At 38.4% G+C, this 27,611-nt stretch overlaps 1 long non-coding RNA gene across 1 annotated transcript; it reads right to left on the bottom strand.

The window, feature by feature from the left end:
* Positions 1-3,191: 3,191 nt before the first annotated feature.
* On the bottom strand, positions 3,192-8,813 carry LOC131400452 (uncharacterized). Its single transcript, XR_009217362.1, has 3 exons — positions 8,677-8,813; positions 5,630-5,781; positions 3,192-3,465 (listed from the first exon to the last, which is right to left on the bottom strand). It is a non-coding gene; the product is annotated as an uncharacterized LOC131400452 (long non-coding RNA).
* Between the last annotated feature and the right edge of the window lie 18,798 nt (positions 8,814-27,611).

Here is a 27,611-nt window from a genome sequence, read left to right on the forward strand (position 1 = left end):
TACTAGTCATTCACCCCAATTTCAGACTCAGTCTACAATTTTCAAAGGGGAGTCAGTGATCTACAGCACTAGAGCAGTAGTTCTCAAAAGGTTATCCCCAGACAACAGATTTGTAACAGCCTGGAATCTTTTTAGAAATGGAAATTCACTGGTGGCCCAAAACTTAGGGCCTGCCTGGAATACTCCAGGAACATGAGAATTCTCTGTCACGGAAAACATTTTTTTTCCATCTCCAGAAGCATAGAAACCTTGGCAATGACATACTGAGACATTAACTCATAAGAAGGGCAGTGCTTCTCAATGTGTGGTCCCTGTAGCAGCAACATCTGGTTTCTTGGAGGAGACGCAGTTTTCACCCCACTTACCCAAACCAAACTAACCAGAAACTCTGAGAGAGGAGAGGGGGCAATGCATATTATCTGCAAAAAGGAATCTCGGATTCTTTTAAAAGACTGAGGCATGGTTTTTACAACTGGAGACTCTGGTTAATTTGAGGTGTGGTGTCCCCTGGTTGACAGATGTTTTAAACTTTCCCAGGGTTATAACGTGTAGTTCATGTGTGAACCTCTGCTCTAGGCCTATCCTGCACAACATCACCAAATACAGTGAGAAAATTCCTTGTCTTCCTAGAAATCAAAGGAAAAACCCTCGTGTTGACCTGACATAGGTGACATGCTCACTCCAACTAACTGCAAGCTCTTTGTCCGGGAAGACAGGATCCACTGAGAGAGTCTTGGCATTCTCACCCCTAGCATACAGGGAATGGTCAGCTTCTCTAAAGCACTGGGACGTAAATGAGGGTAGAGGGGATCCTAAAGGGGCATCAGGGTATTGGGACCTAGGTCATATGAAGAGCCAGCAACAAGCGTGCAATTCACTAATTTGGGTGGGATGAAATTTTATTGCCATGTTTTTTGCTACTATTTTCTAGTTTGTCATGGGTTTCTTTTTGTTTACCCTCTCAGTGCTGATAACAGCTGCATTCATATTTGCTTGTCAATTTTGAAGCTGAACCTAAATTCTAATACAATATTCCATATTGATTTTCATGTTTGTTGATTAGAATTGCATAAGAACTTGTCACATTTTTCAATATCTTCTATGTTCCGGTCACAATAACTTTTAATTCACATAAATGCTTATTTTTCAGCAATCACGTACCCATAAGCTTGAAGCTCGCTAACTTTTGAGAACAAAGAAAACTCAACATGAGATAACACAAGCCGATCTGAAAGACCCTAGTAACCTGCAGATTCTATGCTGTTGTTTTTTTTTTAAATAACGTTTTATGCTACTCTCTCCTCAGAAGCAGAACAACTTTTTCATTGGCATATTTAGACCTCAACTTATATAGTAGAGCAGTGGTGCTCAAAGAGTTCTGCTTGGATCGGCAACAGCTGGGCACCTGTGGGATACACACATTCTCACTTCCACCCAGACCTATCTAGTCAGAAACTCTGAGGGAGGACTGGGGCCCAATGATGTGGACATCAACAAGCACTCCAGGGATTCCAACGAGTGCCAAGCTGGGGAAAACTAGTCCCTCAATCACTTGTTTTCAATAGCATCTGCAAAGAGAAATCCTCTGGGGATTCATAAAAGACAACTGAAGCATGATTTTTACAACTGCAGCTTTTGATTAACTTGAGGTGTGGTACGGCCTGGGCAAGACGTAGATTAAATCCCCCAACTGGATTCAAATAAGCAGGAAGTTTGGGAAACTGTGCTCTAGGCCTATCCTGCCCAACCATAACCTATACAGTGGGAAAAGACATTGTCTTCCTAAAAATCTCAGGAAAACACCTCACATGGACCAAACATGGGTTCTTGTGCTCACCCCAACTGTTAACACTTGGCCTGGGGCACAGAGGACTGAAGGATAGAGCCTTGGCATTCTTCCATGGTGTTGGGGGAAGTATCAGCTCTCAATGTAATTGATGTAACTATAATATACATTACATAATATGTCATTAATATACACATTTGAATTCAATTTAATTGAAAATTCTATTTCCCTTCATATGCTTTGACTTGAAATTGAATTCTTATTTAAATTTCTTAAAGCATGATGAGATATGTGCTACTCTGTTACTCCTGACACTAGGCCCTCAGATCATATAATCAGGAATCTCTACATTCCCGATTTATCAGGGTAGGTTTTATTCTCACATGTTCTCCCTTCATATGGTAGCATTACATGCTCCATCAGTGGTTATCAGAGTATGTTATTGAAACCAGCATATTTAATATCACATATGCACTTGTTAAAAGAGCAAAACTCCAAGTCCCAACTCATACATATGGATCATGAACTCGGAGGCAAGGGCGGGGCGGGGGGTCCAGCAATCTTGTTTCCACGAACAGGATGCATGCTAATGTTTGAGAACCAACAATACTCCCCCTGAGATAACACTTACTGTATTATTTGGAATCCTAGGGGCCTCCGCCTAATCCTGTAGTTTCTGAGACTCCAGAACAGCCAGTGTCACTTCTTCTCATCATTCTGTGAGCCTTCGGAGTGCATAGACAAACCACCACATACTGAATTCCTCAGCACTCTCTGGGTTCATAAACTACTGGTTGTTGTCAGAAAAAATGTTAATATAGGATTATCTCGAACCCTAAGTGAGATCCCCACTCCAAGCAGGGATCTTTGGACTAGGGAATGTTCTGGGGCAGCCTCTTTTAGTTAAAGTTTGAAGGCCACTCACTGTGTCTGCAATGAGTGTCCTGCTGAGCTGCCTCACCGGGGGAAGCTTTCTGAAGCCTCCAGCACTTGGCTAGAAGCAAGGGGAAAGCAGAGTCTCTTTCTCATTCATGAGGTTTGAGGAAATTTCTGCCCTGTAGAACACTTTCAAAAGAGTCTCCCCACATTTTCCACCTCAACTCTTCTATCTCTGGGTTGAGACAGAAGCTAATGCCCGCTGAAGCAGCTGTGGTGAGTGCCTTTGCAGGATAATCCAGCCTCTCACTTTAGAATATGAGGGTGCTTGACATTGTGCCTTTGGCCTTTGGAATCTGGGGACCAAGTCTCCTGGGAGAGGAAACACAGCTTTCGTCATCTGGGGCCACGCAGCTTCTGAGGGTCTGTCTGACCCACAGCTCCTTCGCCCAGAGCACTTGCATTCTGCGCAAGCTCGGAGCGGTTTTACCTCTACCTTCCGGGACAGGTAGAGGACACACCTGAAGCTACCACGAGGCAGTAGTGGCTGCATACTGCTGTGGTCTCAGATTTACCATGGGGAAGACGTTTCCTGCCCGGAAGGACATGGGGCAGGGACTGCATCTGGGGTGACATCTCCTCTTCATCGTGTTCAGAGCACAGGTTTGGGTCCTGCTTTTCTAGCCTCCAGCTGGAGCTCTGCCACGTCTTTACCCTGTGGCCTGAGGAAAGGGATTCACTTCTGATCCTGTTTCTCTAGGGCCACGTGGGTAATACTTCAAACCCTTCCCCAGGCAGTGAAGCTGAAACGAGATGAGAAATCAAAGCCTTAGTGTCACTCCCTGCTACACAACAGACTAGCTCTCATTACTAGTCATCCACCCCAATTTCAGACTCAGTCTACAATTTTCAAAGGGGAGTTAGTGATCTACAGCACTAGAGCAGTAGTTCTCAAAAGGTTATCCCCAGACAACAGCGTTTTAAAGCCTGGAATCTTTTGAGAAATGCAAATTCACTGGTGACTCAAAACTTAAGGGCTGCCTGGAATATCCCAGGAACCTGAGAATTCTCTCTCTCAAGGAAAACATTTTTTTTCTATCTGCAGAAGCATAGAAACCTTGGCAATGACATACTGAGACATTATCTCATAAGAAGGGCAGTGCCTCTCAATGTGTGGTCTCTGTAGCAACATCTGGCTTCTTGGAGGACATGCAGTTTTCACCCCACTTACCCAAATCGAACTAACCAGAAACTCTGAAAGAGGAGAGGGGCCAATGGATATTATGCAAAAAGGAATCTCCTGGAGATTCTTTTAAAAGACTGAGGCATGATTTTTACAACTGGAGACTCTGGTTAATTTGAGGTGTGGTGTCCCCTGTTTTAAACTTTCCCCTGGGGTTATAATGTGCAGTTTGCGTGTGAACCTCTGCTCTAGGCCTGTCTTGCACAACGTTACCAAATAAAGTGAGAAAATACTTTGTCTTCCTAGAAATCTCAGGAAAAGCCCTCGTTTTGACCTGACATGGCTGACATGCTCACCCCAACTGCGAGCTCTCTGTCCGGGACGACAGGATCCACTCAGAGTCTTGGCATTCTCACCCCTTGCATATGGGGGAGGGTCAGCTTCTCTAAAGCACTAGGACTTAAATGAAGGTAGAGGGGTTCCTAAAGGGGGATCAGGGTATCGGGACCTGGGTCATATGAAGAGCCAGCAACAAATGAGCAATTCACTAATATGGAGCGAAGAAGGTTTATTGGCGTGGTTTTTGGTACTATTTTTATCCTGTGTCATGGGTTTACTTTTGTTTATCGTGTCGATGCTTATATTGGCAGCATTCATATTTACTTTTCAATTTTGAAGCTAAACTTGAATTCAAAAAAAGTATTCCTTACTGATATTTATGGTTTGTTGATATTGAGTTGCATAAGAAATTGTCACATTTTTCAATGTCTTACATATTTCAGTCATAATAACATTGTAATTCATTCAAATGCTCATTTTATTTTCTCTCATGTTAAACTGTATGTACATGAAGGAGTGACTATTTCCTCATTGAATTCAGGACTTAGAATACTATCACCCCAAATATTTAAAAGTATTCTCAGAATGTCGAATCAATTTAAGTAGTCAAAAATAAGAATTTACACATACAAATATTAGAAAGTATCCAGATAACTATTTTGTAGATTTGTTCATTATGATTGTATGAATTTATAAACAATGGCAGACAACTCAAACTTAGTAGAATTAACACAAACATTTTATAAAGCTGTGACATAAAAATATCATCTTAAAAAAATTTTCATTTATAACAAAGATATAATAATTATATGATAGAGGATAAATGATACCATATATAAAAATGACAAGAAATCAAAAACCGTGCTGTAAAGGGTCCTATATCAGGAAGCTTAGGCTGCCCAAAGCCTGCACATGCCCAAGGTCTTCAGGATGGAGCCTGACCACTAACCACGTGAATTTGGTGAATGCCTGTTTTCACAGCCTGGGGCTTTGAACCACACTGCAGCAGCTGGGCCTCTGTTTGGACTGGAGAATGAGTAGGTAACCTCAGTCCTGGGGACTTTCCACACTTAAATGACCAAGGTTAGGGTGATCTTTCCTGGTAGGCAACACTTTGCACACATCAGTGCTGGGAGAATGAAGCTCTGTGCGTGTGACTCCACAACAACTGGAGGAGGACGGGGGGAACTTCACGCTCGGTTTCTCCTGGACTCCTCCTTATGCCTCATTTCTCTTTGCTAACTTTAATTTGTATCCTTGCACTGCAGTACACTGGCAGCGTAAATATAACATCTCTTCTGAGGCCTGTGAGTCCTTCTAAGGAATCATCAACTTGCGGGTGGTCTAGGGGACCCCAGACAGGCTGATGAGTAAATGATGCCCAATGTAAACATGCCTCACCCAACTCTAATAATAAGGGAATTACTACCTTGATGTGAACTTACCCTCACTTAAATTCCTCGGGCACTGGCCTCAATCCAGAAGAAAGATATGCTGAGGTGTGCTTGACTTCATACTCCCGATTCAACATGCCATCACATTGTGGCAGAATAGCATTGGAATCCACAGATCGGGACAGTAGTTTGGTATTAACCATCTGGAAGAAAGCAGTATAGCACATTTAGAAGAGACATTTCTACAATATATATAAAGTTATGATGCCTAATTTTTAAAAATTAGATATTTATATAAAATCAGGGAATCCAGTATCAATCATTCCATCAGCTCCATGAACACGGCCCTAGTTTGATCAGCTTGGTTTCTATAGCCCCAGTGGTATTGGGAATGGGATTCTCTCTACTTAAACCTCAGAAATGGAGATCTCAGACAGGGCAATTACCCAAAGTAAAACTGGAATGCAACTTTCCAACACAGTGGGAGTTCTCTGAGCAGGTAAAGCTAATGATGTCCACCAGAGTCTATCTTTACCCAAACTGACTGATAGTCAACTTGCTTCAATTGATTTTTACAAACGACTAACTCTCTAAACGACTAATTTGCCAAATTCTCAATTTTTCTGATAGCCAATGACCCAAAGAATACAGAGCCAAAACGGGTATAACAACTTTGTTAATGTCCAACATTGCGGTCTGAAGATGAAAAGTATTTTTCATGTGTTACATATATTCAGAAAAGCATATTTCACCATGACACAAATTTCAACATTTTATATATGAAGGAGTGTGCTTTAACAATTTTTTTTAACATTCTATTTCTGAAAATATTATAAACCCTTTACTAATCAAACATAGTACTTTTAATTTAGCCAATTTCTTTTTTTTCTCTCTCTCACAGTCTCATATTCATCTTCAATATATATTGTTTTCTAGGAACTAAACATATGATTCACAAGACTCATCCTTAAAAGACAGATTCAATTTTCTTCCCAAACTTTGGAATACATCTGTAATCTGCTATTTAATGAAAGCTGTTAGATCCTGTTTTTCTTTTAAAAAATAAAATTTTAGTATTTCCTCAGTGACAGTATAGTTACACCCAATTATGTATTTTTGTTTGGTTTTGATTTTATGAAGGATTTATCTCAATGTCAAATTTAATTTCGTGACAAATGATGATGATAAAATTAATTTAATATACATATATACACACAGATTTTGATTAAATGTAACTTAAATTCTGCTTTCCTTCTCAGCCTTGGACTTAAAATGTAATTATTTGAAATAATTTAAATGAAAAAGGAACCATGGTGATATGCCTGCTCTTCTGGCATTTCTGAAACTAAGCTTGCAGACCATGACATGGAATCTCTAGGTTTTCATTTATCTGTGTTGGGTTTACCCTCACATAGTCTCCTTAGACGCTCAATCAGTGGATTTCAGGAGTGTGACACCCAAACCCGCAGCATCAGAAAAACCTATGCAATTGTTAGAAACACAAATTCCCAAGCCCCACCCCAGGCATATTGATTCATAAACTAGGAGGAGAGTGGACGAGGTCCAGCAATCACATACCCATAAACTTGAATCACGCTAACTTTTTTTTTATTTTTTGCTGAGGAAGATTTGACTGAGCTGACATCTGTTGCCAATCTTCCTCTCTTTTTGCCTGAGGAAGATCAGCCCTGGGCTAACATCTATGACAATCTTCCTCTATTTTTTGCATGTAGGTCACCACCACAGCATGGTCACAAGTAGTGTAGGTCTGTGCCCTAGATCAGAACTTGTGAATCCAGGCCACTGAAGTGGAATGCGAGGAACTTAACCACTATACCATGGGGCTGGACCCATGAAGCACGCTAACTTTTGAGAACAAACAAAACTCAACATGAGATAACACAAGCCTATCTGAAAGACCCTAGTAACCCGAGAATTGTGTGCAGTTTTTTTTTTTTTTAATAACGTTTTATGCTACTCTCTCCTCAGAAGCAGAACAACTTTTTCACTGGCATATTCAGACCGTAACTTACAGGTTGAGCAGGAGTTCTCAAAGTGTGGTCCTCAGATCAGCAACAGCTGGGAACCTGTGAGACACACACATGCTCACCCCCTCACCCAGACCTATATAGTCAGAAACTCTGAGGGAGGACTGGGGCCAAATGATGTGGACATCAACAAGCACTCCAGGGATTTCAACAAGGGCCAAGCTGGAGAAAACTAGTTCCTCAATCACTTGCTATCTACATTTTCTGCAAAGAGAAATCCTCTGGGGATTCATTAAAAACTGAAGCATGATTTTTACAACCGGAGATTTTGGTTTATTTGAGTTGTGGTACGGCCTGGGCAACAATTAGATTAAAGCCTCTAATTAGATTCAATCAAGCAGGAAGTTTGGGAAGCTGTGCTCTAGGCCTACCCTGCCCAACTATAACCAATACAGTGGGAAAAGACCTCGTCTTCCTAAAAACCTCAGGAAAACACCTCACATTGACCAAACATGTGTTCTATGCTCACCCCAACTCTAAGCACTTGGCCTGGGGCACAGAGGACTGAAGGATAGAGCCTTGGCATGCTTCCCACGGTTTTGGGGGAAGTGTCAGCTCTCAATGTAATTAATGCATTTACTATATACATTACATAAAGCATCATTAATATACATATTTGAATTCAACTTAATTGAAAATTCTATTTCCCTTTATATGTTTTGACTTGAAATTGAATTCTGATTTAAATTTTCTTAAAAATGGGGAGATGTGTGCTATTCTGTTACTCCTGACACTAGGCCCTCAGATCACATAATTAGGAATCTCTAGGTTCCCGACATATCAGTGTAGGTTTTATTCTCACACAGTCTCCCTTCAAATGGTAGCATTACATGCTCCATCAGTGGTTATCAGAGTGTGTTATTCAAACCAGCATATTTAATATCACATATGCACTTGTTAAAAGAGCAAAACCCCAAGGCCCAACTCAAGACACATTGATCATAAACTCGGACAGAAATGGGGGCGGGGGTTCCAGCAATCCTGTTTCCACAAACAGGATGCATGCTAATGTTTGAGAACCAACAATACTCCCCCTGAGATAACACTTACTGTATTATTTGGAATCCTAGGGGCCTCCGACTGATCCTGTAGTTTCTGAGACTCCAGAACAGCCAGTGTCACTTCTTCTCATCATTCTGTGAGCCTTCAGAGTGCATGGAGAAACCACCACATACTGAATTCCTCAGCGCTCTCTGGGTTTGTAACCTGGTTGTTCTCAGAGAAAATGTTAATTTTGTATTATCTCCAATGGTAAGTTGGATCCCCACTCCAAGCAGGGATCTTTGGACTAGGGAATTTTCTGGGGAATGTTCTTTAGAAGTTTAAAGGCCATTCAGGGCCGGCCCTGTGGCTTAGTGGTTAAGTGCATGCGCTCCGCTACTGGCGGCTCGGGTTCGGATCCAGGGCATGCACCAACGCACCGCTTCTCCGGCCGTGCTGAGGCCGCGTCCCACACACAGCAACTAGAAGGATGTGCAACTATGACATACAACTATCTACTGGGGCTTTGGGGGAAAAAAGAAAGAAAGGAAGGAAGGAAGGAAGGAAGGAAGGAAGAAAGAAAAAGGCCATTCACTGTGTCTGCCATGAGTATATTGCTTAGCTGACCTCACTAGGGCAAACTTTCTGAAGCCTCTTGCACTTGGCTTGAAACAAGGGGAAAGCAAAGTCTCTTTCTCCATCATGAGCTTGGAGAAAATTCCCGCTCTTTAGAACTTTCTCAAAATAGTCTTTCCACTTTTTCCCCCTCAACTCTTTCCTATCTCTGGCTCGAGACAGAAGCTAATGCCTGCTGAAGCAGCTCGGTCAGTTCCTTTGCAGGATAATCCAGCACCTCACTTTAGAATATGAGGGTGCTTGACCTTTATGCCTTTGGCCTTTGGAATCTGGGACAAATTCTCATGTAGGAGGAGCTGTTGCTTTCAACATCTAGAGCCATGTAGGTTTTCAGGTTATGTCTTACCCACAGCACCTTCACTCAAAACACTTGAATTACTGGCGCACACAGTGCATTTTCACATCCTCCCAAGAGGTATGGAGACATGCCTGAAACTACCACAGAGCAGTAGTGGTTACATACTGCTGTCGTCTCAGATTTACCATTGGGAAGATGTTTATCCACTCAGAAAAACATGGATCAGTCACCTCCAACTGGCATGAAACCTCCTCATCGTCATGTTTAGGAACACGGTTTTAGAGTAGGTTTTCCTAGTTTCCAATCTGAGTTCTGCCATTTATTTGCCTCAGGCAAAACACTTAATTCTGATTCTCAGTATTGTTAGACTAGAGATATTTGAATACCTTCCCCATGAAATAAAACTGAAATGAGATGAAAAACATTAAGCTGTAGTATATCTTTAGTATAAGCACATAACATAGTAAATATCATTACTAGTCATACTGACCAAATGTCTGCATCTCAAAATGTGATCACTAAACAGCAATAGTGACATAAGCTAGAATCTTACAAGAAATGCAAATTCTCCTGAGGCCTACCACTGAGATCTACCTGTAACACTTCAGTTACCTGAGATTTCTGTCCTTTTTTTTTTAACTTTTAATGTTTTTCTCTCTTCAAAAGCAAAGTATCCTTCTCACTATCATATTCAGACCTTCAGAGAGCAGAGCTGGAGTTCTCATAGTTTGGTCCCCAAATCAACATCACCTGGGCATTTAATAGAGCTACAAATTTTCAACCCCATCTACATACTTAATGAAAAAGAAACTCAGATGGTGTGGTTGGGCTAAACAATCTGGATTTTATCAAGCCCACCAGTGATTCAGAGGCATACCAAAGTTTGAGAATCACTATTCTCGGACCATGGGTTTTCAACACTGACTGCCAACTGGAATTCCCTGGGGAGTCTGTAAACACAACTGAGCATAGATTTTATAAACCAGAAATTGTGACTTACTTGATATAGGCTGTGACCTGGGTAACGTGTTTTAAAAATCTCCCTTGGGATTTATTGTGCAGAAAGTTTAAAAGCCACTGCTCTCCTGTCCAACTTTACCAAATGAAGCAGGACAAAACCTTGTCTTTCCATCATTGTCAGATAAAGACCTCACATTGACCTAACATGGATTATAGACTTACCCCTAGACCAAGCACTTTGGCCAGGGGGATGGAGGATTGATTGATGGAGTCATATTTTCTCCCCTGGAGTGTAGGGAAGTGTCAGCTTACTTTAGCTTGGATTGAAATTTGGAGTTGTTTCTGAAAGAGGCACCAGAAAATTGGGGACTAGAGAGTGGGAAGAGCAAAAAACAGATGTCCAATTAATCAATTATTTGCACTTAATTTTTATCACCATGTCTTCATTACTGTTTTCTAGTTTGTCTACTGTTTGTTTTTTGTTTATTTCAGCGCTTATCATGGTTGCATTAATTATTATTCTCATTTCTGAAGCAATTTCTAATTTTTTTCCTAGAAAAATATTACATTTTTGTGTTTTCTGAATTACTGCAGTAGAACTGCATAAGGACTTGTCACATTTTTTTAATCTCTTATATATATATCTGGTCACAATAACTATTTAATTCATAAAATGCTTATTCTGTTTTCTCTTTGTTAAATTTGTTGCACGTGCTGAGGGTTATCTATTTTCTCATTTAAGTGAGCAATGAGAAAATTATCACCTCAGGGGGATTCTGGGAAGATGGCAGCATAGGAGGACTCTGAACTCACCTCCTCCCACTGACACAGCAAATCTACAACTACCTGTGGAACAATTTCCTCTGAGAGAGATCTGGAAACTGGATAAAAAGAACCCCCACAACAAGGAACAACACTGACAGAGGTGGAAGAGGCAGAAATACACCTCTGCTGAGGGAAAAAACACCTCCTAGCCATGGTACTTCATGGCCGGGAGCAATCTTAAAGGTAAAAAGCTTTTCCAGGACAAGCAAGGGCATCTGAGTGGGAGATCTATGCCACAATAAGCATCCTAGCCTTTAGATTCAGCACAACTGAGATGACATCCCATAACACCTAGCTTTGCTGGCTTTGAAAACCAATGGGGAATACCACCAGAAAAACTATAAAACTTCAAGGAAAGAAAAACCTGCTTTTAAAGGGCCCATGCACAGACTCACCTATTCTGGAAACCAGCACAAAAGCACTAGAAAGAAATGTGTGTAGTCCATTGGTAAAAGAAATTCACTTACTAAGCTCTGATTGCATCTCAGAGAGGTAGGAGGCGGCTGGACCCAACCCCCCTGGGACCGAGACACTGGCGGCAGCCATTATTGTGACCTAGTTCAGTCGTGCTGACATGGACTCTGGAAGACACCATTGGATTCCTTCCTCTGGCCTGTTAGTGCAGGGGTTTGCCCTGTCCACTAGAGCACCAATTAAATCAAGCACAGCCAAGGCAGGCAGTCCATCCCAGGGACTTGCCCAGCCCACCAGCAAGCCCATGCCGAACTTGTGAGCCCCAGAAGGCTGGGTGTGTCGGACCTCTGCAGTACGGCAAATGGGTCCACCTCGGCAGGGCATGCATGTGGGGCAGGCCTGCATTGGCAGAGTGTGTAGGCCCCCAGGCAATGGAGCATGTCAGCCTCAGCAGACTCATGACACTGAACAACTCAAACAGCCACACAAGGGATCTGCCTCAGCTTCCAACACCTGAACGATTGTGTGCTGCGATGCCTGGGGCAGGCCCCACCCATCTGTGCTACTGAGAGAGCCAACAACAGTGATACAATGCAGGGGGCCCAAATGGAGGCCTACTGCAGTTGTGAGACCCTGAGTCTAGCACCAAGCCACATTGAGGGCCTGAGTCACTTAACGGCAAAATAGCAGTAGTTGTGTGCTATTAGACCTTGCAGCCAGCTGTACCGGGGCTTGCCCCACCCAATAAAGTAACCATGGCAGCTGCACACAGCTGGACCTTACAACTAGCAGGCCTGGGGGCCAGCTCAGCCTAGCCGTGCGCCCATAACAAGAGCAAATCTGCCACAACAGAAACGAACACATAGCTCACAAACAGGACACTCCTGGAACACTTGGAACAGCTGACAAGGGGGAAGCACATTGTTGGGCCCAATAAGGCATCTCTTACAGAGGGCCACATTTCCAAGATTGGGAGCCATAGGTGACTACCTAATACATACATATAAGCACAGACAAGTAGAGAAATGAGAAGACAAAGGAACATGTTCCAAATAAGGGAAAAAGACAAATCCTTAGGAAAAAAATTAATTGAAACAGAGATAAACAATCCACCTGATAAAGAGTATAAACTAATAGTCATAAGGATGCTCACTGATCCTGGGAGAAGAATAGATAAATACAATGAGAACATCAACAAAGAATTAGAAAATATAAAAAAAGAACCAATCAGAAGTGAAGAATACAATAATGGAAATAAAAAATTCACTAGTGGGAATCTACAGCAGGGTAGATGACACAGAAGAATGGATCAGCGATCTGGATAAAAGAATAGAGGAAATCACCCAAGCTAAACAGAAAAAAGAAAAAAGAATTGAATGAGGACAGCCTAAGGGACCTCTGGGACAACATCAAGCATACTAACATGCATATTATAGGTGTCCCAGAAGGAGAAGAGAGAGACAAAGGGGCAGATAACCTATTTGAAGAAATAACAGTTGAAAACTTTCCTAACCTGAGGAAGGAAACAGACATCCAAGTACAGGAAGCACAGAGAGCATGAAAGAAGATGAACCCAAAGAGGCCCACACTAAGACACGTTATGATTAAAGTGTCAAGAATTAAAGATAAACAGAGAATCCTAAAAGCAGTAAGAGAAAGGCAACAAGTTACATATACAAAGGAAACCCCATAAGACTATCAGCTGACTTCTCAGCAGAAACCTTATAGGCTAGAAGGGAGGGGCACGATATATTCATTAAGTGCTGAAAGGAAAAAACCTACAGCCAAGAATACTCTACCAGGCAAGGTTATCCTTCAGAATGGAAGGAGAGAGATAGTTTTCTAGACAAGTGAAAACAAAAGGCGTTTATCACCAATAAACTGGTCTTACAGGAAATGTTGAAGGGACTTATTTAAGTGGAAAATAAAAGATCACAAAAAAAGAAAAAAGTACTAAAAATATCTATCTCCATGACAAGAAGTTAAGGGATACACATACAAACAAAAGATGTTAAATATGATATCAAAAACATAAAATGAGGAGAGAGTAAAAGTGCAGGGCTTTTAGTAAGAGGTCAAACTTAAGAGACCATCAACTTAATATATATTGCTATTTACATGGGTTATCATATATGAACTTCATGGTAATCAAACCAGAAATGTATAATAAATATACAAAAAATAAAGAGAGAGAAACCCAAATATAATACTAAAGAAAGTTATCAAATCACAAGGGAGAAGAGCAAGAAAAGAGAAAAGGAACAGAGAAGAACTACTACAACACCCAGAAAAAAAGTAACAAAATGGCAATAAGTACATACTTATCAATAGCTACTTTAAATGTCAAAGGACTAAATGCTCCAATCAAAAGATGTAGGGTGGCTGAATGGATAAAAAAACAAGACCCGTATATATGCTGCATACAAGAGACACACTTCAGACATAAAGACACTCACAAACTGAAGGGATAGAAAAAGATAATCTATGCAAATGACAATTAAAAGGAAGCTGAGGTAGCAACACTTACATCAGACAGACTAGACTATAAAACAAAAACTGTAATAAGAGACAAAGAAGAGCACTATATAATGATCAAGGTAACAATCCAACAAGAGGACATAACACTTGTAAATATCTATGCACCCAACATAGGAGCACCTAAATAAATAAAGCAACTACCACCAGACATAAAAGGAGGAATAGACAGTAACACAATAATAGTAGGAGACTTTAAAACTCCACTTACATTAATGGATAGATCATCCAAACAGAAGATCAATAAGAAAACATTGGCTTGAAATGATACATTAGGCCAGATGGACTTAGTGGATATAAACAGAACATTCCACCCAAAAACTGAAGAATACACATTCATTTCAAATGCACATGGAACATTCTCCAGGATGGATCACATATTAGGCCACCAAACAAACTTCCATAAATTTAAGAAGACTGAAATAATACCAACTATCTTTTCTGACCACAACAGTATGAAAATAGAAATCAAATACAAGAAGAAAACTGGAAAAGCCACAAATATTTGGAGATTAAACAAAATGCTACTGAACAACTAATGGGTCAAAGGAGAAATTAAAAAATAGCTGGAGACAAATGAAAATGAAAATAGGACATACCAAAATTTATGGGATACAGCAAAAGCAGTACTAAGAGGGAAGTTTATTGCAATACAGGCCTACCTAAAGAAACAAGAACAATCTCAAATAAACAATCTAACTGTGTACCTAGAGGAACTAGAAAAAGAAGAAGAAACAAACCCAAAAATCAGTAGAAGAAAGAAAATATTAAAGATAAGAATAGAAATAAGTGAAATAGAGACTTAAAAACAATAGAAAAAAATCAATGAAACTAACAGCTGGTTCTTTGAAAAGAGAAATCAAATTGACAAACCTTTAGCTAAACGTATCCAGAAAAATACAGAGATGGAATGAGGAATAAAAACCACATGATCATCTCAATAGATGCAGAGAAAACATTTGACAAGATCCAACATCCATTTATGATAAAAACTCTCCACAAAATGGGTATAGAAGGAAATACCTCAACATGATAAAGGCCATATATGACAAACCCACAGCCAACATCATACCCAATGGGGAAAAACTGAAAGCCATCACTCTGAGAACAGGAACAAGACAAGGGTGCCCAGTCTTGCCACGGTTATTCAACATAGTGTTAGAAGTTCTGGCCAGAGCAATTAGACAAGAAAAAGGAATAAAAGGAATCCAAAGAGGCAATGAAGAAGTGAAACTCTCGCTGCTTGCAGACGACATGATTTTATATATAGAAAACCCTAAAGAATCCATCAGAAAACTATTAGAAATAATCAACAACTACAGCAAAGTTGCAGGGTACAAAATCAACTTACAAAAATCAGTTGCATTTCCATACACTAACAAGAAGTAGCAGAAAGAGAAATTAAGAATACCATCCCATTTACAATAGCAAAATAAGAATAAAATATCTAAGAATAAATTTAACCAAGGTGGTGAAAAATCTATACAATGAAAACTATAATACATTATTGAAAGAAATTGATGATGACATAAAGAAATGGAAAGATATCCCATGCACATGGATTGGAAGAATAAACATAGTTAAAATGTCCATACTACCTAAAGCAATCTATAGATTCAGTGCAATCCAAATCAGAATCCCCATGACATTCTTCACGGAAATAGAACAAAGAATCCTAAAATTCATATGGGGCAACAAAAGACCACGAATAGCTAAAGCAATCCTGAGAAAAAAGAACAAAGCTGGAGGTATCACAACCCCTGACTTCAAAACATACTACAAAGTGATAGTAATCAAAACAGCGTGGTACTGGTACAAAAACAGAGACACAGATCAGTGGAACAGAATTGAAACTCCAGAAATAAAACTTCACATCTACGGGCAGCTAATCTTCGAGAAAAGAGCAAAGAACATACAACAGAGAAAGGAAAGTCTCTTCAGCAAATGGTGCTGGGGAAACTGGACAGCTACTTGCAAGAGAATAAAATTAGACCATCTGCTTTCGCCGAACACAAAAATTAACTCAAAATGGATCAAAGACTTGAACCTGAGACCTGAAACTATAAACCTCCTGGAAGAAAATGTAGGCAGTACACTATTCTTCATTAGTCATAAAGGGATCTTCTCAAATTCCATGTCTACGGACAAGGAAACAAAAGAAAGAATAAACAAGTGGGACTTCATCAGACTAAAAAGCTTCTGCAAGGCAAACAAAACCAGGATCAAAATGATAAGACAACTCACCAGCTGGGAGACAATATTTGCAATCCATATATCCAAGAAGTAGTTAATCTCCATAATATATAAAGAACTCACACATCTGAACAACAAAAAAATAAATAAACCGATCAAAAAATGGGCAGAGGATGTGAACAGATATTTTTCCAAGGAAGATATACAGATGGCCAATAGGCATATGAAAAGATGTTCAACATGACTAATCATCAGAGAAATGCAAATCAAAACTACACTAAGATATCACCTTACACCTGTGAGAATGGCTATAATCACCAAGACAAAAAATAACAAATGTTGGAGAGGATATGGAGAAAAGGGAACCCTCATTCACTGCTGGTGGGAAAGCAAACTGGTGCAGCCTCTATGGAAAACAGTATGGAGATACCTCAAAAAACTAAAAATAGAAATACTTTATGATCCAGCTATCCCACTACTGGGTATTTATCCAAAGAACTTGAAATCCACAATCCAAAGAGGCTTATGCACCCCTATGTTCACTGCAGCATTTTTCACTATAGCCAAGACGTGGCAGCAACCCAAGTGTCCATCAACAGATGATTGGATAAAGAAGATGTGGTATATATATACAATGGAATACTACTCAGCCATAAAAAAAGACAAAATCGTCCCATTTGCAACAACATGGATGGACCTGGAGGGTATTATGTTAAGTGAAATAAGCCAGACAGAGAAAGACAAACACTGTATGACCTCTCTCCTATGTGGAATATAAACTAAGACATGGACAGAGAGAAAGTTTGGTGGTTACCAGGGGAAAGGGAGTTGGGGGGTGGGCACAAGGGGTGAACAGGTGCATTTATATGGTGACTGACAAATAACAATGTACAATTGGAATCTCACTATGTTATAAACTATTATGACATCAATAAAAAATTCAGCGAAGGTTCAAATAAATAAAATCAAAAAAGAAGGAGGAAAAATCACAACAGACACCTCAGAAATACAAAGGATTATAAGATAATACTATGAAAAACTATACACACACAAAATGGGTAATCTAGAAGAAATGGATAAATTCTTAGAGTCATACGACCTTCCAAAACTGAATCAAGAATAAACAGAGAATTTGAATAGACCAATCCCCCAGTAGGGAGACTGAAATAGATATCAAAAACTCCCAAAAAACAAAAGTCCGGGACCAGGTGGCTTCCCCAGTGAATTCTACTAAACATTCGAAGATTTACTATCTATCCTTCTCAAAATCTTCTGAAAAATGGAAGACGAGGGGAAGCTTCCTAACTCATTCTATGAAGCCAACATTACCCTGATACCAAAACCAGTCAAGGACAACACACAAAAAGAAAATTACAGGCCAATATCACCAATGAACATCGATGCAAAAATCCTCAACAAAATACTAGCAAATCAAATACAACAATACTTTTAAAAGATCATATACCATGATCAAGTGGGATATATGCCAGGGATGCAGGGATGGTTCAACATCCACAAATCAATCAACATGATATACCACATTAACAAAATGAAGCATAAATATCACATGATCATCTGTGTAGATGCAGGGAAAGCATTCAACAAGGTACAACATCCATTTATGGTAAAACCTCTGAATGAAGTAAGTATAGAAGGAAAGTACCACAACATAATAAAGGCTATATATGACACACAGCTAATATCATACTCAATGGTGAAAAACTCAAAGCTATCCCTTTAAGCACAAGAACAAGACAAGGATGCCCACTTTCACCACTCTTATTTAACATAGTACTGGAAGTCCTAGCCAGAGCAATCAGGCAAGAAAAGGAAATAAAAGGGATCCAAATGGGAAAGGAAGAAGTAAAACTGTCACTATTTGTGGATGACATGACTTTACATATAAAAACCCTAAAGAATCCATCAGAAAACTATTAGAAATAATAAGTGAATACAGCAAAGTTGCAGGATAGAAAATCAACATAGAAAAGTCAGTTGCATTTCTATACACTAACAAGAAGTAGCAGAAAGAGAAATTAAGAATACCATCACATTTAAAATTGCAACAAAAAGAATAAAATACTTAGGAATAAATTTAACCAAGGAGGTGAAAGATGTGTACATTGAAATCTATAAAACATTGTTGAAAGAAATTGAAGAAGACACAAAGAAATGGAAAGTTATTCCATGCTATATTAACTATGGAATGGAAGAATTAACATAGTTAAAATGTCCATACTTCCTAAAGCAATCTACAGATTCATGCAATCCCTATCAAAGCACTAATGACATTTTTCACTGAAAGAGAACAAAGAATCCTAAAATTTATATGGAACAACAAAAGTCCCCAAATAGCCAAAGGAATCCTGAGAAAAAAGACAAAGCTGGAGGTATCACACTCCCTGATTTCAAAATATATTACAAAGCTACAGTAATCAAAACTGCATGGCACTGGAACAAAAACAGACACACAGAACAATGGAACAGAATTGAGAGCCCAGAAATAAACCCACATATCTATGGACAGCTAATTTTCGACAAGGGAGCCAAGAACATACAGTGGAGAAAGGAAAGTCTCTTCAATAAATGATGTTGGGAAAACTGGACAGCCACATGCAAAAGAATGAAACTGGACCATTATCTTACACTATACACAAAAACTAACTCAAAATGGATTAAAGACTTAAATGTAAGACCTGAAACCAAAAAACTTCTAAAAGAAAACATAGGCAGCACATTCTTTGACATTGGTCTTAGCAGTATCTTTTTGAATACCATATCTCACCAGGCAAGAGAAACAAAAGAAAAAATAAACAAATGGAACTACATCAAACTAAAAAGCTTCTGCACAGCAAAGCAAACTATCAACAAAATGAAAAGACAACCTAACAATTGGGAGAAGATATTTGCAAATCATATATCTGATAAGGAGTTAATATCCAAAATATATAAACAACTCACACAATTCAGCAACAAAAAAACAAACAACCCAATTTAAAAAACAGGCAAAGGATCTGAACAGACATTTTTTCCAAAGAAGATATACAGATGGCCAAGAGGCACATGAAAAGATGTTCAGCATCACTAATTATTAGGGAAATGCAAATCAAAACTACAATGAGATATCACCTCATGCCTATCAGAATGGCTATAATTAACAAGAGAAGAAATAACAAGTGTTGGAGAGGATGTGGAGAAAAGGGAACTGCTGGTGGGACTATAAACTCGTGCAGTTATTATGGAAAACGGTACGAAGATTCCTCAAAAAATTAATAGAACTAACATATGATCCAGCTATTCTAATTCTGGGTATTTATCCAAAGAACACAAAAACATGAATGTGTAAAGATATTTGCATCCCTATGTTCATTGCAGCGTTATTCACAATAGCCAAGACTTGGAAGCAACCTAAGTGCCCATCAAGGGATGAATGGATGAGGAAGCTGTGGTATACATACACAATGGAAAACTACTCAGTCATAAGAAACAATGAAATCCAGCCATTTGTGACAACATGGATGGACACTGAGGGTATTATGCTAAGCGAAATAAGTCAGAGAGAGAAGGTCAAATACCGTATGATCTCACTCATTAAGTAGTAGATAAAAACAATAACAAACAAACACATAGAGACAGAGATTGGATTGGTGGTTACCAGAGGGGAAGAAGGGAGGGAGGAGGGTGAAAGGGATAATTAGGCACAAGTGTGTAGTGATGGATTGTAATTAGTATTTGGGTGGTGAACATGATGTAATCTATGCAGAAATGGAAGTATAATGATGTACACCTGAAATTTATACAATGTTATAAACCGATGTTACTGCAATAAAAAAAAAATAAAAAGAAGAACCTGACCATGCTGGCACAATGATCTCAGACTTCCAAGCTCCAGAAATTTGAGAAATAAATTTCTACTTTTTATAAGCCACCTAGTCTATGGTACTTTGTTATAGCGGCCCTAACTGACTAAGACAGCAGCCACCAAGCCATTCTGTTACACAAACCAAAATCTAGGGGTCAATCTTAGCACCTCTCTTTCACCTACTATAGCCAATCCTTTACCAAGTTCTGTATAACTCCCATATATCTCCATATGTTAGCATCTCAACTGCAAAGACACCAATGGTCGAGTATACAACAGCAGCTGCAATTTCATACATGCAAAACGAATAAACATTCAACTTGAAAATGGCCTCACTTCCTTAGCATTACAAAACCTGATTGCTGTCTCTTGCCAAAATTCCTATGCCACAGGCTTTTATATAGCATTAACGCTAGTTCCTAAACAAAATGCATAATTAAGATGCTATAGATAGACATTTGGCTTTTAATAAAAATTACCCCTTAGCTATTGCAATATAACAAGATTATGTGTCACTAAGAACTGATTTGGTTTCCACTAATGCAGTTACAACTAGACTTTCCTACTTCTTTAGTCATTTCTTTTAATGCATGAGCACTCAAGGTAATTATTGAGTTGACTTCATTTACATATTTAGTGTTTATCAAAATGAATGCCAACTGCATATCTCAATAATTTAATAAATGATGCACATGATAAATAAAACGGGTTTTTGGTGAGTATGGATTTTACTTAAAAATTAAATAAAACTAATAATCTCATATGAAACACTAAATTAGCCTGTGGTGAGATTTCAAATTCTTAATCTGAGATTAGCAGAGATATCATGAAGATGCACTGACTTGTAACTATATTGAGAAAAAACATAACATATGAAGCAAATTTAATGCAAATTTATGTTCAAATGACATGATCTTTTATAGTTATTGTAATGCACTAGAAACCTTTAATATTTCATATCTCACTTGTTATTCTAATAATCTGGAAGGCAAGGATTATATACTTCAGTTAACTCCTTTAAAAGGATATTAACATCTTTAAATAAAGGGAAAGATAAGAAAAAATATCAATTTGATGTCAAACATTACAGCACAAAAGTAGAAATGGTTTAGTGGATGAACTTTTCTGATCATTGGTTAAGATAACATTATCTAAACCTTTCTGAACCTGGTGATTTAAGATTTTAGAATCTTAGAATCTCACTGGTATTATGAATACCCAGCCTAACTGTTTATCTAGGAAGATAAGTTATTTTGTAAACTTTCTAAAGCATAGCACTTCTCATACCAATGCCTTTAAAAAATACTTCAAGGGCCCCAAATTACCAACAAAATAAAATCCACAATTTAATTGCGAGTATTCAAGATATTCTGCCATCTGGCATCCAATTGTCTTTCCAAAATTATCTCCCGCTGTTTTTTCTCACACTCTCTAAGTTTCAGCCAAAATAAATTACCAAGTTTTCCCTGAACATATACTGAGTCTCTGCACCTCAGTGGCGTTGTCTCAACTCTTCCAGTGATGTCATCTCATCAACCCCAAATCGAAACCATCTGTCAAGGTATAGCTCAGATGCCAAGTCAATCATGAAGTCACACCAGATTGCTGTATATGACAGTAATTTCTCCCTCCTCTAAATTTCCATCATACCCAGTGAGTCTTTCATTTTGGCATTCACTACATTCTAGTATGCGTTAAAAGCATGTATGCAGATATCTTACAATTTAAAGTATTCTTTAAAGAGTATACCTCTTTTAAAGAGTATATCTCTCAAGAGATACCCTCTCTTGAGTCATCATTTTTCTTTTTTTCCCCTTAACATTGCCTTACTCAATGAGTAATTGAGTGAATACTTGTCTCACTGACAGAGGAAAGGTAACATTTATGTGAACACTCAAATGAAATACCACTCACTCATTTCTTTTTATTTTAATAAGTGTAAGTGTTTCTTTGCCAAATGTAAAAATGTAACTCTTATATATCCAGAAATCTTCATGTCAGTCTTAGAATGGTTACACCATTATGAGCTACAATTTAATTGCCAAAAACAATAACATAGTTTAATTTTCTGCCCTTCCTAAAAGAACATTTAAAGGGATACAATTATAATGATCTAAGTAATGAGAGTATTATACCTAGATTATTATATAACCTGAGAAGTGCAATATTTCAGTCATTCAGGTATTTGGGGGGGAACCTCCATTAAATTGTGCATTTCTTTTTCCTATGGAAGTTGGCCCAGTATATAAATAAGGAACAGAATATTTTTCCAAAGAGTGGTGATTCACTCTCCTTTCCTAATTCTGCTGTGCAATTTGCTCTACAAATTTCTCTTATGAAAAGTGTGCAATTTGGCCCCCAAAAGATTACTTTCATTAACCAAAATGAATCTAAAGCAAATGGAGAAGAATAAAGAGCAAAGCAAAGCGTTAATAGAATTTTGGAAATTGAGGTTGCAAGGAAACTTGGCTAATACTAAAATTATTATCTAATACATATAAAAATACAGTAATGGTACATAAATAGATTAATAAAATTGTTAGTAAAGAAACAAACTCTGGTATATATAAAATTTTAAAATATACATGTAAAACCCCCAGTTTAATGAGTTAAAAATATTACTTATTAAATAGTGTTAGGACAAATAGTTGACTACTGAAAAAAAATACTATCCACTCTTAACATAAGACACCGAAATATATATTTTGAGTGACTTAAAGAGATAACTGTAATAAAAACATAAATATGACTAATTGTTTATCATATTTTAGATATTTGAGCAACAGATCAGAAGAGAAAATGACAAAAATCTGAATATACCAAAATAAATTTTATACCCCAAAAATTCTAAATTCATTTTGAATCTTAGAGAATTTCACTGTGCAAATTACAAAGATAAAGACAAATAGAGTGACTTGATCTGTGATGCAAAGAAAGCATAATAACATCATGTCCCGAAGGATAACCTTTTAAAATATGTAACTCAAGTTCCACTTAATAAAGAATCTAAATACAGAAAGAAGTGAAATATTTTCCTATCACTGAAATAGTTAGGACTATATAAGGCTTGGGATCTGCATAGAATAAATATTGTTAGAAACATTAAAAGTGGGTGGGGGAGTGAAAAGATGTTTTCTCTGTTCTAGGAAGGGGACCTTGATCATAATATGTTGGCTGGTGATATAACAATAAACTCTGTTTTGGAGGACTGCATATATTTGTACATTTTCTCAGGTTTATGAGGAAATAATTATTATCTTAATTTGCCAATAAAGTTAGTTGAGGTTTGCAGAAATTTAATTATTTACTTAAGGACTCATTAATCTTCAATCCAAGGTTTGGACCCTTATACTGTGCCTGCAGGTGAGTATCATTACCACTACTTCAACAAGTGTGGATGGTTTAGTTGATCCATAGAAAAGTAAACTATAAGAAGCTTATAAAATAGAAAATAAAACTACAGATAAGATTATAAAATGCTGTACCAGTGTTCATAATTGGTCTTTTAGCGCATTCAAAACAAGTAGAAAAGATCCAATTCCCAGTACGCATCTCTTCCAGGGAAATGAGCTGAATCAAATCAGATGAACCATATGTCATCGTAGTGATACGGTCTGCTTTGCTTTTAGAGATTCTGCTTCAGTTTTGTTTGTGTGTGTGTGTGCATATACTAAAAAATGATTACAAATTAAACAAATTCTATAAGAGTGAACGCCCGACAAATTTAATCTTGTCTCCCTGAAGACTGTATTACACAGAAAAAAAATTTACATTAAAATCTATGTACGAAAAACATACTTTGCCGATTTTTGGAATAAAAAGCAATATTTTGGCAAAGAGTTATGCAAGAAATTCTGTGTAGCAAATGGTAAACTGAGAAGATACAAGCTCGTAGTCATTGCTTAGCAACAATCTAGGATGAATGCCCAGGAAATAATTGCTAACTATTCGAGACAGGTAAAATTTAGAGAGGATAAAATATATCATTGTTGAAGCTTCTGAAGGAAATAATGCTTTGTTTCTGAGGTTAGATATCACTGTTGGATACTACATAGTGGTGTTTTTTTTTTCTTTTTCTTTTTCCTTGATCTGTTCATATTCCAAGCCCTGTTTATTTCTACTGGTAATGTTTCAGTAACATTGTGCAACTCATTTTTTGACAGCTAAAAAGAAGTTTTGCTTATTCCAAAACTGTCACCATCTTGCATAAATACTGAGAATAACAATCAAATCAAAACCTTAAATATACTCAGAAATATCAGATGTATATATAAATTCTGAACAGAAAGAATAACTTAATGATTCCACAGTTCCTCATAGTTTATAAAATACTTTCCTAAACATCATATCATTTAATTGTAACAATAACCTGGAGCTGCCACTTGTTCTGTTTTCCTATTTTACATATGTGCACACGTAATAATGGGCATGGACTGAAGATACATTAAATAAATATGAGAAAATAGTCAATATTCTGTGGTATTTAACTACCTGAAAAATAGTCCCAATCAATATTTGAGGTGATCTCCCTATTTAAATCTGCTGTCAAGGGAAAATTACATACACTTAAACACATCAATTGTAAATTCAAGTTGATGAAATTTGACAAACCAGCAATAGAAAGGGTTCTCCTCATCTTAAGTGAATCAATGAAAAATATACAGTTAGCATAATATTTTAAATTGAAAGACTGAATGATTTCCCACAGGTTTGGGAACAAGGCAAATAAGACAAGAAAAGGAAATAAAATATATACAGATCGAAAAAGATGACATAATTATCTTTTTTCTTTCAGAGATGGCATTATCATATATATATATAGAAAATCTAAAGGAATATACAAAAAAGCAAGCAGAACAAGTAGCTCAATTTATCAAGTTTGTAGGATACAAGATCAGAACACAAAAAATCAATTGCATATCTAATAACCATTAAAAACAAAATTAAAGCATTATCATGTACAATAGCATCACAAAACATGAAATACCTAGGGAAACATTAGCAAAATATATGCAAAACCTATAAGTGAAAACTACAAACATTATGAGAAAAATAAAAAATCTAAAGAAACATTGTAACATATCATTTCCTTGGACTGGAAAACCATAGTGTTAAGATATCAGTCCTTTTCAAACTGATCCACAAATTCACCCTCAATAAAAATGTCAGCAGGCTTTTTAGGTAAAAATTTACATAACTGTCCTAAGATTAATATGGAATTGTAAAGGATGTATAATAGCCCAAATCATACAAAACAAGTTGAAGGATCTTTATTACCTGATTTCAACACTTCCTACAAAGCTCCAGTATTCAAGAGAGTATAATATTGGCATAAGGAGAGAACGAAACATAACAGAAAGTCTACCAATATAGCCAATTAATTTTTGAAAAGGGTGCCAAGCTAATCTAGTGGAAGAAAGAAGAGTTGTTTCAATAAATACCGTAACAACTGAATGACCATATGGAAAAATGTATTTGGACATGAATTTCACAGCACACAAATGAACTTGAAATAGATCTTAGAACTCAATAAAAAATTATAAACTATAAAACATAGGAAAACATATCTCAATCCTTGCCATACAGAAATATTTCTTAGACAGGATACCAAAAAAGAAGAAAAGATAAATTATATTTCATCAACTATATAAACTTCACCTCTTCTTAATAGTTAAGAAATGAGATGACGCTGGCATAGTGGTTGAGTTCGCATGCTCCGCTTCGGCAGCCTGGGGTCCACAGGTTCAGATCCCAGGTGTGGACCTAAGCTTATAAGGCCTGGATAAGTGTGGACCTCTTATCAAGCAATGTTGTGGCAGGCATCCCACATATTAAAAAAAAAAAAAAAAAAAGTAGAGGAAGAGGGGCATGGATGTTAGCTCAGGGCCAATCTTCCTCAGCAAAAAGAGGAGGATTGGCAGCAGATGTTAGCTCAGGGCTATCTTCCTCACCAGAAAAAAAAAAAAAAGAAATGAGAGATGATAGCTGGGAAGATGGCAGTGTAGGAGAACTCTGAACTCACTTCCTCCCACGGAAACAACAAATCTACAACTACCTGTGGAACAATGACCTCTGAGAGAGAATGGGAAAGTGGATAAAAAGAGACACAACAAGGGACAACATTGACACAGGTGGAAGAAGCAGAAATACTTCCCTGTTGAGGAAAAAAACACATTCTACCCTTGGCACTTCATGGCCGGTAGCAATCTTAAGGTATAAAGTTTTTCCTAGAGAAGTGGGATATGAGCAGGAGATCTATGCCACAATAAGCAGCCTTTGAATTCAGTGCAACCAAGACAAGTGCAATAACACCTGGCTTTGCTGGCTATTAAAACCAATGGAGAATACCCCAGAAAAGCTATCAAACATAAGAGAAAGAAAAGCCTGCTCTTAAAGGGCCTAAACACAGATTCACCCATTCCAGAAACCAACACAAAATCTCCATAAAGAAAGGTGTATAGTCCTCTGGTAAAAAAAAGACTCACCTGATAAGCTCTGAGTGCATCTTAGAGAAGCAGGAGGTGGCTAGGCCCACCTCCTCAGGGGTTGAGACTGGCTGTAGCCATTATTACGACCTACTACAGGTGTGCTGACATGGACACTGGCAGATGCCATTGGATTTCTTCCTCTGGCCCATTAGCACAGGAGTTTGCCCCGCCCACTAGAGCAGCAATTTAATCCAGTTCAGCCAGGGCACACAGCCCACCCTCGGGACTGGCCCTGCCCACCAGCAAGCACCTGGGGAACTTGTAGGCCCATGTAAACAGGGTGTATGGGACCTCTGCAGCAGGGCAAGTGGCTCTGCCTCAGCAGGGCAGGGCATACACACGGGGCAGGACTGTGTTGGCAGGCCTGCATCCAGCCAGCTGTGCTCCTGCGAGAGTGGGCAAAAGCTGAAGGCTGGAGGCCTACAGCAATTGTGAGTCTCACAGCCTAGCAACCAGTCACAATGGGTCTGACTCACCTAACAGCAAAACAGCAGCAGATGTATGCTATTAGACTGTGCAGCCAGTCATGCTGGGGCTCACTCTGCCCAATAAACTGACTAAAGTGACTGTAGCAGCTGCACATGGCTGAGCCTTACAACCAGCCTGCCTGGGGGCTAGCCTAGCCTACCCATGCACCCATAGCAAGAGCAACCCTGTCACAACAGAAAGGCACATAGCCCACACAGAAGACACTCCTGGAACACTGGGAATTGGTGACAAGAGGGAAGCCAATTGCTGGGCCCCATAAGACATCTCCTATAGAAGGCCACATCTCCAGGATTGGAAGACATAG

This window comes from Diceros bicornis, chromosome X (genome assembly GCF_020826845.1).
Source record: "Diceros bicornis minor isolate mBicDic1 chromosome X, mDicBic1.mat.cur, whole genome shotgun sequence".
Lineage (NCBI taxonomy): Eukaryota > Metazoa > Chordata > Mammalia > Perissodactyla > Rhinocerotidae > Diceros > Diceros bicornis.